This window comes from Oncorhynchus gorbuscha, linkage group LG03, assembly GCF_021184085.1.
Source record: "Oncorhynchus gorbuscha isolate QuinsamMale2020 ecotype Even-year linkage group LG03, OgorEven_v1.0, whole genome shotgun sequence".
NCBI lineage: Eukaryota > Metazoa > Chordata > Actinopteri > Salmoniformes > Salmonidae > Oncorhynchus > Oncorhynchus gorbuscha.
The window spans coordinates 32,857,195-32,874,250 of NC_060175.1; positions in this window are offsets into that span (position 1 = coordinate 32,857,195).

Below are 17,056 nucleotides of genomic sequence, written 5' to 3' on the forward strand. Positions count from 1 at the left end.
GTCCCTGGTGTCACAGGAACATTCCCACTACTGTCACTCTCCCAGTCCCTGGTGTCACAGGAACATTCCCACTACTGTCACTCTCCCAGTCCCTGGTGTCACAGGAACATTCCCACTACTGTCACTCTCCCAGTCCCTGGTGTCACAGGAACATCCCCACTTGTTGTCCATTCTTTTTTCCTGTGTCCAGTAGCAGTATGCCTGTGCTGAGCGTCATCAAAAGGCTTTGTCTATTGCACCAATACACAGCCCCATCTTCTGTCCTGACTGAGGTGCAACCACCTCCAATACAGTAGCCTTTCTATCCCATGAATCCGGACCCCGAATTCAAACCACATCCTGACTTGTCGATGGGGACAACACTAGCAGTTTTGTGCAGGCCCTATCCTGCACAGCTAATGGGCAGTCATTCAGGCAGAGAATAGGCAACCTGGAACGCAACTTGCATCCCATTAGGATTTCTGCAGGTGACCGGCCATATTCCAAGGGCGCTGCTCTGTAAGACAAAGCCAAGTATTGATCAGTCCCACTATGTGCTACTTTTTTTTTAAAGTCTCAATGATTTGCACACTTTTTTAAACTTTTTACTTTTAGGATATAGCAGACCTGAAGTCTGAACTAGTGGGAAAAAAATATAATGCGAAATGGGTGTTGGTGTAGTGCTGGACAAGAGTGCAATTTCAGGGTAATTTGTCAAGTCAACAAATACTCCTTACCATTTGCAGTGAAACAAGTCAACTCCAACCTTCTCCCAGGCTGTGGTGGGTAACACTCTCATAGGTATGAGCTCCTTGGACTGTATAATTTGAGATGTGTCTCAATTTCTCACTATTTGCTCAATGTCAGAATTTATATTTGGCCAATGAAGGGACTCTCTGGCCCTTCTGTTTCTCAGCTCCCAGATGTCCTTCATGCGCACTCTTAGCATCTGACGCATTGAATTACAGTACCAGTCAAAAGTTTGGACAGGTACTCATGCAAGGGTTTTTAATTTATTTTTGCAATTTTCTACATTGTAGAATAATAGTGAAGACCTAAACTATGAAATTACACATGGAATCATGTACCAAAAAGGTGTTAAATAAATCAATATATTTTAGATTATTCTAAGTAGCCAGCATTTGCCTTGACAGCTTTGTATACTCTCAACCAGCTTCACCTGGAATGCTTTTCAAGAAATCTTGAGGTAGTTCCCACATATGCTAATACATTTTTAGCTGCTTTTCCTTCACTCTGTTGACCAAACCATCTCAGTTGGGTTGAGGTTGGGTGATCTGATGCTCCTTGGTCAAATAGCCCTTACACAGCCTGGTGTGTTTTGGGTCATTGTCCTGTTGAAAAACAAATAGCCCCACTAAGTTCAAATCAGTTGGAATGGCGTATCGCAGCAGAATGCTGTGGTAACCATGCTGGTTAAGTGTGCTTTGAATTCTAAATAAGTCACTGACAGTATTACCAGCAAAGCACCATGCCAACACCACCTCCATGCTTCACGGTGGGAACCACACATGGAGATCATCTGTTCACCTACTGTCTCACAAAGACATGGCGGTTGGAACCAATTTGGACTCATCAGACCAAAGGACAGATTTCCACTGGTCTAATGTCCGTTGCTCATGTTTCTTGGCAAAGCAAGTCTCTTCTTATTGGTGTCCTTTAGTAGTGTTTTCTTTGCAGCAATTCAACCATGAGGGCCTGATTCACACAGTCTCTTCTGAACAGTTGCATTTGAGATGTCTTGAACTCTGAGAAGCATTTTTGGGGGGCTACACTTTCTGAGGCTGGTAACTAATGAACTTATCCTCTGCAGCAGAGGTAACTGTGTCTTCCTTTCCAGTGCTGGTCCTCATGACAGCCAGTTTCATCATAGTGCTTGATGGTTTTTGCAACTGCACTTGAAATGTTCAAAGTTCTTGATTTTTTTTTGATTGACTGAACTTCATGTCTTGAAGTAATGATGGACTGTAATTTCTCTTTGCTCATTTGAGCTGTTCCTGCCATAATATGGACAGTCTTTTACATACCAGCCCTACCTTGTTACAACACAACTGATTGGCTCAAACTCATTAAGAAGGAAAGAAAATCCACAAATTAACTTTAAACAAGGCACACCTGTTAATTGAAATGCATTCCAGTTGACTACCTGGTTGAGAGAATCCCAACAGTGTGCAAAGCTGTCATCAAGGCAAAGGGTGGCTCCTTTAAAGAATCACAAATATAAAATATGTTTTGATTTGTGTAACACAATTTTTTTTATTTACTACATTATTTCTTGATGTCTTCACTATTCTACAATGTAGAAAATAGTCAACATAAAGAAAAACCCTTGAATGAGTAGTTCTAAAACTTTTGACTGAGTGAGGCAGGCAGTGTGGCAAAAACGTGAGTTTCCTGGAGGAGAAAGTGTGTGAGGGTCCCAGAGGATGGTGACACGTGTGGGTCTGGTAGCCAGTCAGATGCCAGAGCAGTGATATGGGAGGTATTACCGTGGGGACTGAATCATTGTATGTCTGTGTGTGTTTGTAAGGTGGACATACAGGGCAGTGGTGAAAGAATCGCAGGGTTGAATGCGTCTCTGGTGTCTGTCTTATGTAAACAGGAAATTAGATGGGAGATCTCCATGTCCTCACTGTCAGTCATTAGGAGTGAATGATGAGGTAACTGAGCCTGCTGATCCACTAATACGGCTATTCCCAAACTGAGGAACGCCATATAAAAATGTGATTCACATTTTCAAACAGTCATTTAGATTTTCCAGCAGGGCTATACATTTGGGTGATGTATTCTTATTGCCCGAGTAGCCTCGTTTCACTGCCAAAAATAAAATTAAACCATCTAGTGTTCAGCCAAATAACACAATGTCAAAGACAGGTCACTAAAGGGAGAACATTGCTTCAGAAAGAACATATACATTTTGTTTTTGCTATTTACAAGAAATGTACAGGTTCTGTGTGTCACAGCTTGGTAGTGCTAGATGCACCAATGAACAGAACACCACAGAGACGAGAGCTGAGAAAGTCTACTGGTACAAACAAAGTATGACATTTTACAAAACAAACAACCCCAGAGACGAAGGACAGCGTCGATGGCTGTGTGAGAGAGCAGAGGTGAGGCTGAATTCCCTGAAAAGGGGGAATAATTCTGTTGATCTTGTGGAGCATTAGCAGTTGGCTGCATCTGTTTGTATGGCAGTTTATGATAAAAGACCATGATGAATGTTAAATTGTGCTATTACATATTTGCAACCTTGAGTAAAAATGTAATTCAAGAGTCTGTCTGGAGACAGTGTGCTTTGCTTTGGCCTCGTAGAAGAGGCCTAATTTCAAATAGATATGTCTCATAGTACAATATAGTGCATTTATAGAGTGCCTTCAGAAAGTGTTCATACCCCTTGACTTATTCTACTTTTTTTTGTGTTACAGCCTGAATTCAAAATTGATGAAAAATATTTGTTTCCTCTCTACACACAATACCTCATAACGACAAAGTTTTAAAATGTTTTCAGAAATGTTTGCAAATGTATTGAAAATTAAATACAGAAATATCTCATACACATAAGTATGCACACCACTGAGTCAATACTTTGTAGAGCCACCTTTGGAATTGATGACAGCTGTGAGTCTTTCTGGGTAAGTCTCTAAGAGCTTTCCACACCTGGATTGTGCAACATTTGCCTATTATTCTTTCTTTCTTTTTATTCTTCAAGGCCTGTCAAATTGGTTGTTGATCATTGCTAGACAACAATTTTCAGGTCATGCTATAGATTTTCAAGGAGATTTAAGTGAAAACAAGTGTAACTCGTCAGCTACTCAGAAACATTCACTGTCTTCTTGGTAAGCAACTCCAGTGTAGATTTGGCCTTGTGTTTTAGGTTATTGTCCTGCTGAAATATGAATTCATCTCCCAGTGTCTTGTGAAAAGCAGACTGAACCAGGTTTTCCTTTAGGACTTTTTCTATGCTTAGCTCCATTCTGTTGATTTTTTTATCATTATAAACTCCCCAGTCCTTAACAATTACAAGCATGCCCATGACATGATACAGCCACCACTATACTTGAAAATATGAATGGTACTCAGTAATGTTTTGTATTGGATTTTCCTCAAACATAACACTTTGTATTCAGGACCAAAAGTTAATTGCAGTGTTACTTTAGTGCCTTGTTGCAAACAGGATGCATGTTTTTAAAAAACATTTTTCATATGTACAGGTTTCCTTCTTTTCACTCTGTCATTTAGTTTAGTATTGTAGGGTAACTACAATGTTTTTGATCCATCCACAATGTTTTCTCCTATCACATCCATTAAACTCTGTAACTGTTTTAGTTACCATTGGCCTCATGGTGAAATCCCTGAGTGGTTTCCTTACTCTCTGGCAACTGAGTTAGGAAGGACTCTGGTCTCTTTGTCGTGACTGGGTGTATTGATACACCATCCAAAGTGTTATTAATAACATCACCATCCTCAAAGGGATATTAAATGTCTGATAATTGTATGTGTGGGTTACAGAGATGAGGTAGTCATTCAAAAATTATGTTAAACATGAATTATTGCAAACCGAGTGAGTCCATGCAACTTATGTGACTTATTAAGCACATGTTTAATCCTGAACTTATTTAGGCTTGCCATAGCAAAGGGGTTGAATACTTATTGACTCAAGACATTTCAACGTTAAATTTTTAATTCATTTGTTGAAAAGATAATTGAACAACATAATTCCACTTTGAAATGATGGGGTATTGTGTGTAGGCCAGTAACAAAAACATCTCAATTTAATCCATTTTAAATTCAGACTGTAACACAACAAAATGTGGAAAAGTCAAGGGGTATGAATACTTTCTGAAGGCACTGTAAGAAATAAATAAGCTTGGAAACAAAAACAAATAAGAGCCACTTATTTGTGATAAAAGTTAAAGATACCCAGGAATCATGATCACTGTTATGTGTGGCTTGGAATCTGTGTTCAATTTGACTTTACAATGTTTGAATGAGCTCGCCTGTGGTATTGTATATGGAAATCCTTACTTTCAAACACATTCAGAGGCTTGTTCCAAAGCCAGTCCTGCATTGTCTTGGCTGTGTGCTTAGGGTTGTTGTCCTGTTGGAAGGTGGACCTTTGCCCCAGTCTGAGGTCCTGAACACTCTGCAGCAAGTTTTCATCAAGGATCTCTTTACATTGCTCCGTTCATCTTTCCCTCGATCCTGACTAGTCTCCCAGTCCCTGCCACAGAAAAACATACCCACTGCATAATGCTGCCACCACAATGCTTCACCGTAGGGATGGTGCCATGTTTCCTCCAGACGTGGCTCTTGGCATTCAGGCCAAAGAGTTCAATCTTGGTTTCATCAGACAAGATAATCTTGTTTCTCATGGTCTTTTAGGTGAGTCCTTTAGGTGACTTTTGGCAAAGTCCAAGTGGGCTGTCATGTGCCTTTTACTGAGGAGTGGCTTCCATCTGGCCACTCTACCATAAAGGCCTGATTGGTGGAGTGCTGCAGAGATGGTTGTCCTTCTGGAATGTTTTTCCATCTCCACAGAGGAACTCTGGAGCTCTGTCAGAGAAACCATTGGGTTCTTGGTCACCTCCCTGACAAAGGTCCTTCTCACCCGATGGCCCAGTTTGGCCAGGCAGCCAGATATAGGAAGAGTCTTGGTAGTTCCAAACTTCTTTCATTTAAGAATGATAGAGGCCACTGTGTTCTTGGGGACCTTCAAAGCTGCATAAACACAATCCTGTCTCAAAGCTCTACAGACAATTCCTTTGACCTCATGGCTTGGTTTTTGCTCTGACATACACTCGTCTGTGGGACCTTATATAGACAGGTTTGTGCCTTTCCAAATCATGTCCAATTAATTGAATTTAGCCCAGGTGGTCTCCATCCAATCAAGTTGTACAAACATCTCAAGAATGATCAATGGAAACAGGATGCACCTGAGCTCAATTTCGAGTCTTATAGCAAAAGGTCTGAATACTTACGTAAATACGGTATTTCTGTTTTTCATTTTTAATACATTTGCAAAAATGTTTAACTGATTTCACTTCGTCATTATGGGTTATTGAGTGTAGACTGATGAGGATGTCTTTTTAATTTTTCATCAATTTTAGAATAAGGCTGTAACGTAACAAACTGTAGAAAAAGTCAAGGGGTCTGAATACTTTCCAAATGCTCTGGATATCCTCCCATTTTCCCATCTCCAACTTTGTTACAACGTGTTTATGCATTGTTATACATCAATATCCTAGACCTAGAAGACTACTGAGACAGGAAAAACAAATAATTCATCCTCATAGATGTTTGAAGAATAAGGTTAATGAAATTACAAAGTTTCCAATGTTCAATGGACAAGATATAATGACAAAAATGTGATAAGAGAAAAATATAGGCCTACCCTCTTTCCCCTGCCTATAGAATGCTACTGTTCCACGGAGGTGTGGTTCCTTCAATGGAAATGCCTTGTTAATGCCAATTCCTTCCCCACCTTTCCTTGACACATTCATCTTTAAAAAGTTTAGTTTAAAAAAACTATGACTCAAGCTGCCAAAACCACAGGTGTAACTGAGCCTCGCTATTGGTGGCCTGATCTTTCCTCTGCCCTGCCCAGAATGGAGTTCATAAGAACCAGAGAAATGGACACATCCAAAAACCCTCCTCAAACCAACCATCATTTGCACATTGTCATTCTACACAGAAAAGCTAAAGATGTCAACCCTTTCAGTAGAAATACTTAAAAGGTATACACAAACACTGTTGTGTTTATTGTAGAATTGAAGAAAGGACTCAAAATATCCCAGACAGGCATTAGCCCCTGACTCAGCACAGTAATCCTATTAACTAAATAGGGATCATATTTCCTTGAAAATTAAAGAATGAGCATCATAGTTGATCAACTATATTTAATATAAGTCCTTATGGAAGTAACGCTGCTCCGGAAAGTCAGGGGGTAATGGTCTCTCTACCAGGTGTGGGTTCAGGAGTCAGGTGTCCTACAATGCTCTGTACTGCTTATTCAATTAGTTCACCTACACACAAAATGGCCCAATGTTCTATTGTTAGGGATGAAATCATCTGAGACAAGTTCTGGGTATGTGTAAATGTACGTGGCGAATAAAGGTGATTGTAATAGTAGACTGGTCATGGATATAGAGTGGGGCTGGTCTATGGCCTCAGGTCTACAGGGATAGCCTACCACTCATTTATATTCCATTGACACCACAGATCCACCCCACTAACCCAGCCAAGGTGACAATACACACTGCAACATCACTTTAGTGTGGGGTGCCCATGCATGGCATTCTTTACTGTGCCATACAGAGTTAATTTTACAGTGTATTTCTTTAGCAGACTATGCCCTCATGTGTGATCGTGTTTGGCTCTGGTTATTCAAAAGCAGTAGTGTGTTTGTTTTGTATTTTAGTTACTGGGTCAACATACAATGGCTGTGTGTGTGTTTAGTTGAGCCTGACTAGCTTTGAGTGTTTGTTGGGGATTCGTTGGCCTACATGCTTTTACACTTTTAGTATTTAAAATTCCTCTCCCCTCATATAGGGCCGTTTGCCATGTCCGTGTAAGCCATTTTGTAGTGGACTGCTTATCACCATGGAAACTGTGTTGTGGATTGCAGTGAGTTGGAGTGCGCGTGTGTGTGCGCGTGTGTGCGACCCAGTTCTATGTGTTTATTTGCTGTCCACTTTATTAAATTGTCATGTGAGCTCTATTAAACTGAGGCTACAGTGACAGGCTTTCCAGAGTGGATATGGGGAGGGAAACAAGTTTCTTAGCTACCACCTAAAGCACAGAAATACATAGGCCTATCCTTTCATGTAGAATGGCAAGCTGGATTCTTATTGTGTTACTTTTTATGATTACTTTTTATTTTAGCCTACTTGTTATTTTATTATTCTTGAACTGCGCTGTTGGTTAAGGGCTTGTAAGTCAGCATTTCACGGTTAAGTCTACACTGTTGGTTAAGGGCTTGTAAGGAAGCATTTCACGGTTAAGTCTACACTGTTGGTTAAGGGCTTGTAAGTAAGCATTTCACGGTTAAGTCTACACTGTTGGTTAAGGGCTTGTAAGTCAGCATTTCACGGTAAAGTCTACACTGTTGGTTAAGGGCTTGTAAGTCAGCATTTCACGGTTAAGTCTACACTGTTGGTTAAGGGCTTGTAAGTAAGCATTTCACGGTTAAGTCTACACTGTTGGTTAAGGGCTTGTAAGGAAGCATTTCACGGTTAAGTCTACACTGTTGGTTAAGGGCTTGTAAGTCAGCATTTCACGGTTAAGTTTACACTGTTGGTTAAGGGCTTGTAAGTCAGCATTTCACGGTTAAGTCTACACTGTTGGTTAAGGGCTTGTAAGGAAGCATTTCACGGTTAAGTCTACACTGTTGGTTAAGGGCTTGTAAGTAACCATTTCACGGTTAAGTCTACACTGTTGGTTAAGGGCTTATAAGTAAACATTTCACGGTAAAGTCTACACTGTTGGTTAAGGGCTTGTAAGTCAGCATTTCACAGTAAAGTCTACACTGTTGGTTAAGGGCTTGTAAGTAACCATTTCACAGTAAAGTCTACACTGTTGGTTAAGGGCTTGTAAGTAACCATTTCACAGTAAAGTCTACACTGTTGGTTAAGGGCTTGTAAGTAACCATTTCACAGTAAAGTCTACACTGCTGGTTAAGGGCTTGTAAGTAACCATTTCACGGTTAAGTCTACACTGTTGGTTAAGGGTTTGTAAGGAACCATTTCACAGTAAAGTCTACACTGTTGGTTAAGGGCTTGTAAGTAAGCATTTTACGGTAAAGTCTACACTGTTGGTTAAGGGCTTGTAAGTAAGCATTTCACGGTAAAGTCTACACTGTTGGTTAAGGGCTTGTAAGTAACCATTTCACAGTAAAGTCTACACTGCTGGTTAAGGGCTTGTAAGGAAGCATTTCACGGTTAAGTCAACACTTGTTGTATGTGGCGCACGTGGCAAATAAAGTTTGATTATATTTTTATTTGATATGCTGTCTGTATCAGATGCTACCTCTGGGATGTACTGGGATAGATTAAGTTTAGGTTGAATCCACATAACACATGGTACATATGCCTATGAGTATGTGGTGTGGACTGCATGGGTATGAGCATGTGAGTGGCTCAGTGTTTGTCCTGTCTATATACTGCTGGCTTGCTTCTGAAGCTAAGCAGGGTTGATCCTGGTAGGTCCCTGGATGGGAGACCAGATGCTGCTGGAAGTGGTGTTGGACGTCCAGTAGGATGCATCCCTTTCCTTTGGTCTAAAATAATAAATATATATCCCAACGCCCCAGGGGACATTGCCCTGTGTAGGGTGCCGTCTTTCGGATGGGACTTTAAACGGGTGTCCTGTCTCTCTGTGGTCAGATAAAGATCCCATGGCACTTACCATAGGGGTGCTAACCCCGGTGTCCTGGCTAAATTCCCAATCTGGCCCTCATAGCATCACGGTCACCTAATAATCCCCAGTTTACAATTGGCTCATTCATCTTCTTTCCCCTGTAACTATTCCCCAGGTCATTGCTGTAAATGAGAATGTGTTCTCAGTCAACTTACCTGGTAAAATAAGGGTTGAATAAATACAAATGTAGCCAAATGAAGCTTGTTGTGAAGTCATCCAATGAGATCATGATTAATTCATTGAGATTATTATTAATCTGTGTCACGTTCTGTCCATCGTTCGTTTGTGTTTTCCTTGTTTTAGTGTTGGTCAGGACGTGAGCTGGGTGGGCATTCTATGTTGTGTGTCTGGTTTGTCTATTTCTATGTTTGGCCTGATATGGTTCTCAATCAGAGGTAGGTGTTAGTCATTGTCTCTGATTGGGAACCATATTTAGGTAGCCTGTTTTGTGTTGGGTTTTGTGGGTGATTGTTCCTGTCTCTGTGTTTGCACCAGATAGGACTGTTTAGGTTTTCACTTTTCTTGTATAGTCTGTTCATGTATAGTCGTCTTTATTAAAAACATGAATAACCACCACGCTGCATTTTGGTCCGCCCTCTCTTTCACCAAATGTGGTCCTTCTGTAGCTCAGTTGGTAGAGCATGGTGCTTGTAACGCCAGGGTAGTGGGTTCGATCCCCGGGACCACCCATACGTAGAATGTATGCACACATGACTGTAAGTCGCTTTGGATAAAAGCGTCTGCTAAATGGCATATATTATTATTATATTATGAAAACCCTTACAATCTGTAAAATAAAACCTCCCTCTTCCATCTCCATGCCCTTCCTTCTTGTGTGCTATCTCACTGTTTTTCCCCCCTTCAGCATTCAACTCCTCCCTTCATATCTGCTGTGTTGGAGTTTGTCCTGGCTGAAAAATCTCTGACATTCTGTTGTTTTTAAACCATTGTTGTGTAAATTAATTCATAACATTGTCTAGGTCCATTATATGATTAATGATGCCCTGACTTTAACAGGGCATTACATATTAGTGGTCTGTTTATAGCTCAGTCTCCCTTGTCTTTCTCCTTCCACCAGAAAGAAAAACTATTTGTCACCTGTACAAAGGTTTGACGGACAAACATTTACACCAACTTGGAGACAATAGCAACAACACAAATGAACAACACAAATGAATTATCTTAGTAAAGACAAACCCTCTAAAATCAAACTATGCATAGAAATGCAAAAATATGAGAATAGCATAATTCATTTTTCTAATATTCCATTATTTAGAAAATATCTTAAAAATATAAATGTACATATTCATTTTAATTAACTTTGTACAAAACAATTCTTTTTTAAATGTTCTACTTGAATTACATGCTCTTTCATTATTCACCATCATATAAAATGCAGAACTTAAAAATGGAAAATCTAAATGGATGCTGCCAACAGCATATCACTGGAAAATGTCATCCTGGCACATTTTTGCAAAAAGGTAAAATATCACAGTAGCTAGATGGTAGTCAATGAGAACAGGGTTGACGTTTTTGTCAATACATTGCAGTCAATGGAAAAAGATGAGTGTCACAGGGCTAACATTTTTCTTGTTAATCTCATGTCTGTCTCTCACTTTCTACCTCCTCTTTATCCCCCCATTCTGTTCTCTCTCCCTCCCCCTTCTTTCACCCCCTCAAACCTCTCCCCTCTCCATTTTCTTCCTCACTCTCCCACTTCTCTCTCTCTCCCTCCACCTCCTCTCATTTCTCTCTCCCTCTCCCTCCTCTCTCTCTCCTGTCCCTTCTTCCCCCTCTCCGTCCCTCCCCTTCCCTCACACTCCCCCTTCTCTCTCTCTCTGCCTCCCTCCTCCCCCTCCATTCTCTCTCTCTCCCTCCCACCTCCCCCTCCATTCTCTCTCTCTCCTCTCTCCCACCTCTGTCTGTTGACTCTCTCTCCCCCTCTCTTTCTCCCCCTCTTTCTCCCCATCTCCTCTCCCTCCTCCCTTCCTCTTTCACCCTCCCCATCTCTCTCTCCTCCTCTCTTTCTCCCTGTCTCCTCTCCCTCCTCCCTTCCTCTTTCACCCTCCCCATCTCTCTCTCCCCCTCTCTTTCTCCCCGTCTCCTCCTCCCTCCTCCCTTCCTCTTCCACCCTCCCCATCTCTCTCCCCCCCTCTCTTTCTCCCCGTCTCCTCTCCCTCCTCCCTTCCTCTTTCACCCTCTCCCTCTCTCTCTCCCCCGCCCTCAGATTTAGCTGTGACCCTTGATGATGATGTTCAAAATATTTATTGGTCTGATGTGATTAATAAGGGGCATCCAGACACTGTACTTGATGAATTTATGAAATTGCTTCTTCCAATTATTGATAAACATGCACCTGTTAAGAAACTGACAGCTCCATGGATTGACAAGGAATTGAAAACCTGTATAGTTGAAAAGGATGGAGCAAAAGGAGTGGCTAATAAGTCTGGCTTCACATATGTCTAGCTGACTTACTGCAAACTGAGAAATTATGTGACTAAACTCAACAAAAATGAGAAGAAACTGTATTATGATGCCATGATCAATTATATAAATAATGATGGAAAAAACCATTGGAGTACTTTCAATTATATCATGGGCAGAAAGACAAATTCAACTCATCGAATCAGATGACTTACTCATCACAAAACCATCACAAAACCATTTGTTGGCAATTATTCAAATTTATAACAAACAACAAACAAATTTATTGACAAAGTGGGCAAACTTAGGCAGGAAATGCCAACAACGAACAGTGAGCCATCGTGTTCATGCTTAAATTTTTTTTTTAAAGATTTTAAAAATGCATTGTAAGTTTGAATTTTGTTAAGTTAGTATGGGAGAGGTGGAAAAATGATTGTTATTGCTCAAAAATGACAAACCTCCTGCCATTAACAAATTAGATGAAAAGCTACCGAGGATGGTAGCTGACTATGGCCACTCCTATCTGTCATATCTTTAATCTGAGCCTAGAAGAAAGTGTTTGTCCTCATGCCTGGAAGGAACCCAAATAAATTCCGCTACTCAAGAGAGGTAAAGAGGACCTATCAGCTTGCTGTCAGCTCCAAAAAATGGCGTTTGACCAAATACAATGCTATTTCTCTGCAAACAAAATAACAACAGACTTTCAGCATGCTTATAGAGAAGGGCACTCAACATGTACGGCACTGACACTGATGATTGGTTGAAAGAAATTGATAAAAGAAGATTGTGGGAGTGAGTTTTATTGTTAGATTTCAGAGCAGCCTTTGATATTATTGACCATAACCTGTTGTTTAGAAAACGTATGTGTTATGGCTTTTCAACCTCTGCCATATTGTGGATTCAGAGCAATCTATTGAAAGAACTCAGAGGGTTTTATTTAATTGAAGCTTCTCTTATGTCAAACATGTAAAGTGTGGTGTACCGTAGTTCTCTAGGCCCTCTACTCTTTTCTATTTTTACCAATGACCTGCCACTGCCATTAAAGAAGGCATGTGTGTCCATGTACGCTGATGATTCAACCATATCCGCATCAGCAACCACAGCTAATGAAGTCACTGAAACCCTTAACAAAGAGTTGCAGTCCTCTTCAGGAGATCTCTGTGTGTGTGTTAAAACCTGTTTTGAGTGTTGTGACCTTTAGACACTATCAGAAGGTGTCTACATTCAGACTCTTCCTGTCTGGATCCCACCATGGTTATCTGGTTTTCTGAGAACACAAGGCTGCCACAGACCTGATGAAACCAGCCCCCTGTCAGAAGATGCTTGCACTTGTTCACCTTGTTATGACCCTATACTTGTGATGAAAGGTCAAGTTTCGGTCAAACCCACTTTGAGTTTTTACTTGCTGATAAGATGGTTCCTGCTGTCAGGGGGAGGTTAGATTTATTAAAATGTTGTTGCCAGGGAAAGTTATGTGAGGGGGATTGGGGAGGCTATATAAGTTACAGGATGTCTTAGACATTTTGCAGAACTTGGGGTGAACTATCATCTGCTGTTAAACTGTACTCTGTACAAACTTCTGCCTACAGTTGTATTACTAAAAGGAGTATTTTAAATACTTAAACAAAGAGTCGGTGTTTCCTTTCCATTACTAATGTATGTTTAATAATTATATAGACCTGATCATTTGTTGAGGAAATTTACCAATAGTGCAGCTACAGTGCAGAGCTAACTCTAACCCTGACCCTAACCTTAACCCTCACTTCATCTCTACATCTTGGCTCAACCCTTCTGCCGATGTCACTCAAAAGCACATTAACTCTAGGTCAGGCTTCAAGTGAGGCCTACCTTTCTGCCATGTAGTTGGGGGAGGGGAAATGTATCAACCTAATCTCCAAAGTGAACCAGTTGATATCGGTAGGTCTAGGCTGCGAAACAGAGGTGATTGCAGTTGAGAGGATGAGGGAGAGAAGTAAAGGTCCCGGGGTTATGAAGGTGGAGTGTCGGTCTGTGGAGGAGAAAGTTATGGAAAAAACAAAAGCTGCGAGGCCTTCCTGATTTTAACAAAGTCTTCCTTCAATCAGCCAAGTCCCACACCGATCATCTTATAGAACTGAGCTGCTGAGGCAAATACCAGCAGGAAAGGACTATTTCATCACGGGAAGCGCACAGGTCATGAAACGAGATCAACCAGAAGGACAACGCGGACAAGGACATGGGTGGACAGACCTACAACATACTGAGGGGCTTTCCATCCCCTACAAGATTCAATTTCAATAGCGTACTGGAATGTTAACAGATGGACTACCTTGAACAATAAATTACCAATAACAATACTAAAATCTTTAAACGCAGACATTATCTCAATAAATGAAACGCATTTGTGTCGACAATAAATTATTGATATTGAAGGGTATGTATGGTATGGACACAACAGAAAAACGAATGTGAAAACCCCCAGGGGTTCTGGGGAAGTGGGAATATGTGTAAAGTCTGATATGATGAAAGCATATAAAATTGAAATGATCGATAAAGCCATAGAAGGAATTATTGGTTTGCGCTTTGACCATAGGGAGTCAGATTATAGTTTTGTTGTGTTTTCATGCTATTTGCCACCTAAGTAGTCCACATGGGGTAGAGATGCATGCTCCTTCTATTGTCATATGTTAAGTCAAGTATACCGCAATTCAGAAGCAGATGCTATTTACATATGTGGGGATCTTAACAGTGGAATTGGGAGGTTAGATGACTATATAAATTCTATTAATGATATTCCATCACGTGTTGCTTTGGATGGCTTTGTTAGTCATCATGGGGAAACCCTATTAGAATTCCTTTGGCACTCTACAATGTGTATCATTAATGGAAGGATATGCCCCCTAAGCGATAACTTTACATCCAAATCTGGCAAAGGAAAAGCTTTGGTGGACTATATAGTTACCCTCCACGACTGTCTAGAAACTTGTTTGGAATTGAAGGTGTTATCTCCTACACAGATGGTTGCAGAATGCAGATGTTTTGACTTAATTGGACAAAAAAAGTAGACTTCCTGATCATTCTCTTTTATTTATGATATTTTCTGTTGGCCACAAACTTTCTCATCCAGGTAATAATGTGCATCACTTGGGGCAAAATATACATACTCCGAATAGGCCTAAATGTAAGAAAAGAAATGTGCCAAATGACTTTCCATGTTCTGAAATGGTATGTAGTGCTCTGGTGGAAATCATCAAAACTCTGCTAAGAGAATGTATGCACACATGACTGTAAGTCGCTTTGGATAAAAGCGTCTGCCAAATGGCATATATTATTATTATTATTATTATGCAAAGAAACAACATTTGATTTAGATGTGTGGTATGAAAAATGTTGTGATATTATATATTCTGAAATGGGGAAAGAATTATGCAAATATAGAATACAGCCCCAAGTCCAGGAAGGTTTACGAACCGAGCAGCCTTATTGGAATGATGAGTTAAGGGATCTATGGTCAGTAATACGCAAGGCTGAGTACTTATTTTTACAGTGACAAGATTTGAATACAAGATAACAGTGTAGGAAGGAATTGAAGAAAAAACAGCATGTGTTTGATAAAAGACTGCGCCTATTTAATTAAACAACGATGTCAGAGAGGGCAGTTATTACACCTTGAGGAGATACAGACAAGAAATCCTCAACAGTTTTGGAGCCAAATTAACAAGTTAGGACCAAAACGATATAAGAAAATTCCAATGGAAGTCAGGGAAGAGCAGGATGGGCTGAACTCTGATATTACACAGGTACCTAAGGAGTGGGAGAAGGGGTTTGCTAGCTTGTTCTCAGGTAAAGAAAATGTGGCATATTTTGAGGAAGAATTTTACAAAGACATATGTTCCCTGAAAACTAAAATGGAAAATACAATGTTATAGAACCCTCGCTTTTAAATGAGGAGCTGTCTGTGGCAGAAGTTAAGAAGGCGATTGACGCTGCAAAAATGGGAAAGTGTTTGACATCGATGAACTGCCTAATGAGGTTTTAAAATCCCTTAAATTAATTCATGTCCTATATGATTTGCCTGGGCAACTGAAATGTCTGACATTTTTCAAGAGTCTGACTGTGAACATCTGTACGAAAACAAAATGAAGGGAAACATAGATATGATTAAAAAACAACTGTTGACGTAATATATCAAATAAAAAAAATGGGTGGAGGAGATGAATTATAAACCGAAATTGAGAACCTTTTGTTTGATTAAGGGTAAAATTTGTGTGTGAGAGATATATTATGTATAACCTACCTAAAAGCAAGAGATCGCTATGTGCACATGTAAGATCAGGGATATTGCCTCAGCTTATTGAAACAGGTAAGATCAGGGATATTGCCTCAGCTTATTGAAACAGGTAAGATCAGGGATATTGCCTCAGCTTATTGAAACAGGTAAGATCAGGGATATTGCCTCTGCTTATTGAAACAGGTAAGATCAGGGATATTGCCTCTGCTTATTGAAACAGGTAAGATCAGGGATATTGCCTCGGCTTATTCTGCGTATTGAAACAGTTCGGTATTGTGGTGAAATGGAAGAGGAAAGACAATGTAACTATTGTGACCGTGAAGAAATAGAGAATGAAACTCATTTTATCCTCTACTGACCTTTCTACCACGATATATGCTTGCTCTTATTCCAGAAAACATGTGGCTGAGTGATGAGGAGAAATGTTAATGTTTTTTTGTACATTGTGTATTTCCATTTGAAGAATATTTAAATAAAGCCTGGAATAAAATTAAATGAATTGTAAAAATATATATATTTATCTTCTATGTGGTTAATGTGTGTGTATATAGATTGTGTGTAGGCTTCTCTCCCATATGAATCCTCTATGTGGTTAATGTGTGTGTATATAGATTGTGTGTAGGCTTATCTCCCATATGAATCTTCTATGTGGTTAATGTGTGTGTATATAGATTGTGTGTAGGCTTATCTCACATATGAATCTTCTATGTTGTTAATGTGTGTGTATATAGATTGTGTGTAGGCTTATCTCCCATATGAATCCTCTATGTGGTTAATGTGTGTGTATATAGATTGTGTGTAGGCTTATCTCCCATATGAATCTTCTCTTTGTGCCACACTGGGTCCAAGTGACTTCTGTTTATTTTTTTCTGTGTTTATTTATATGGTATGTATGTATGTACAGTTGAAGTCAGAAGTTTACATACACTTAGGTTGGAGTCATTAAAACTC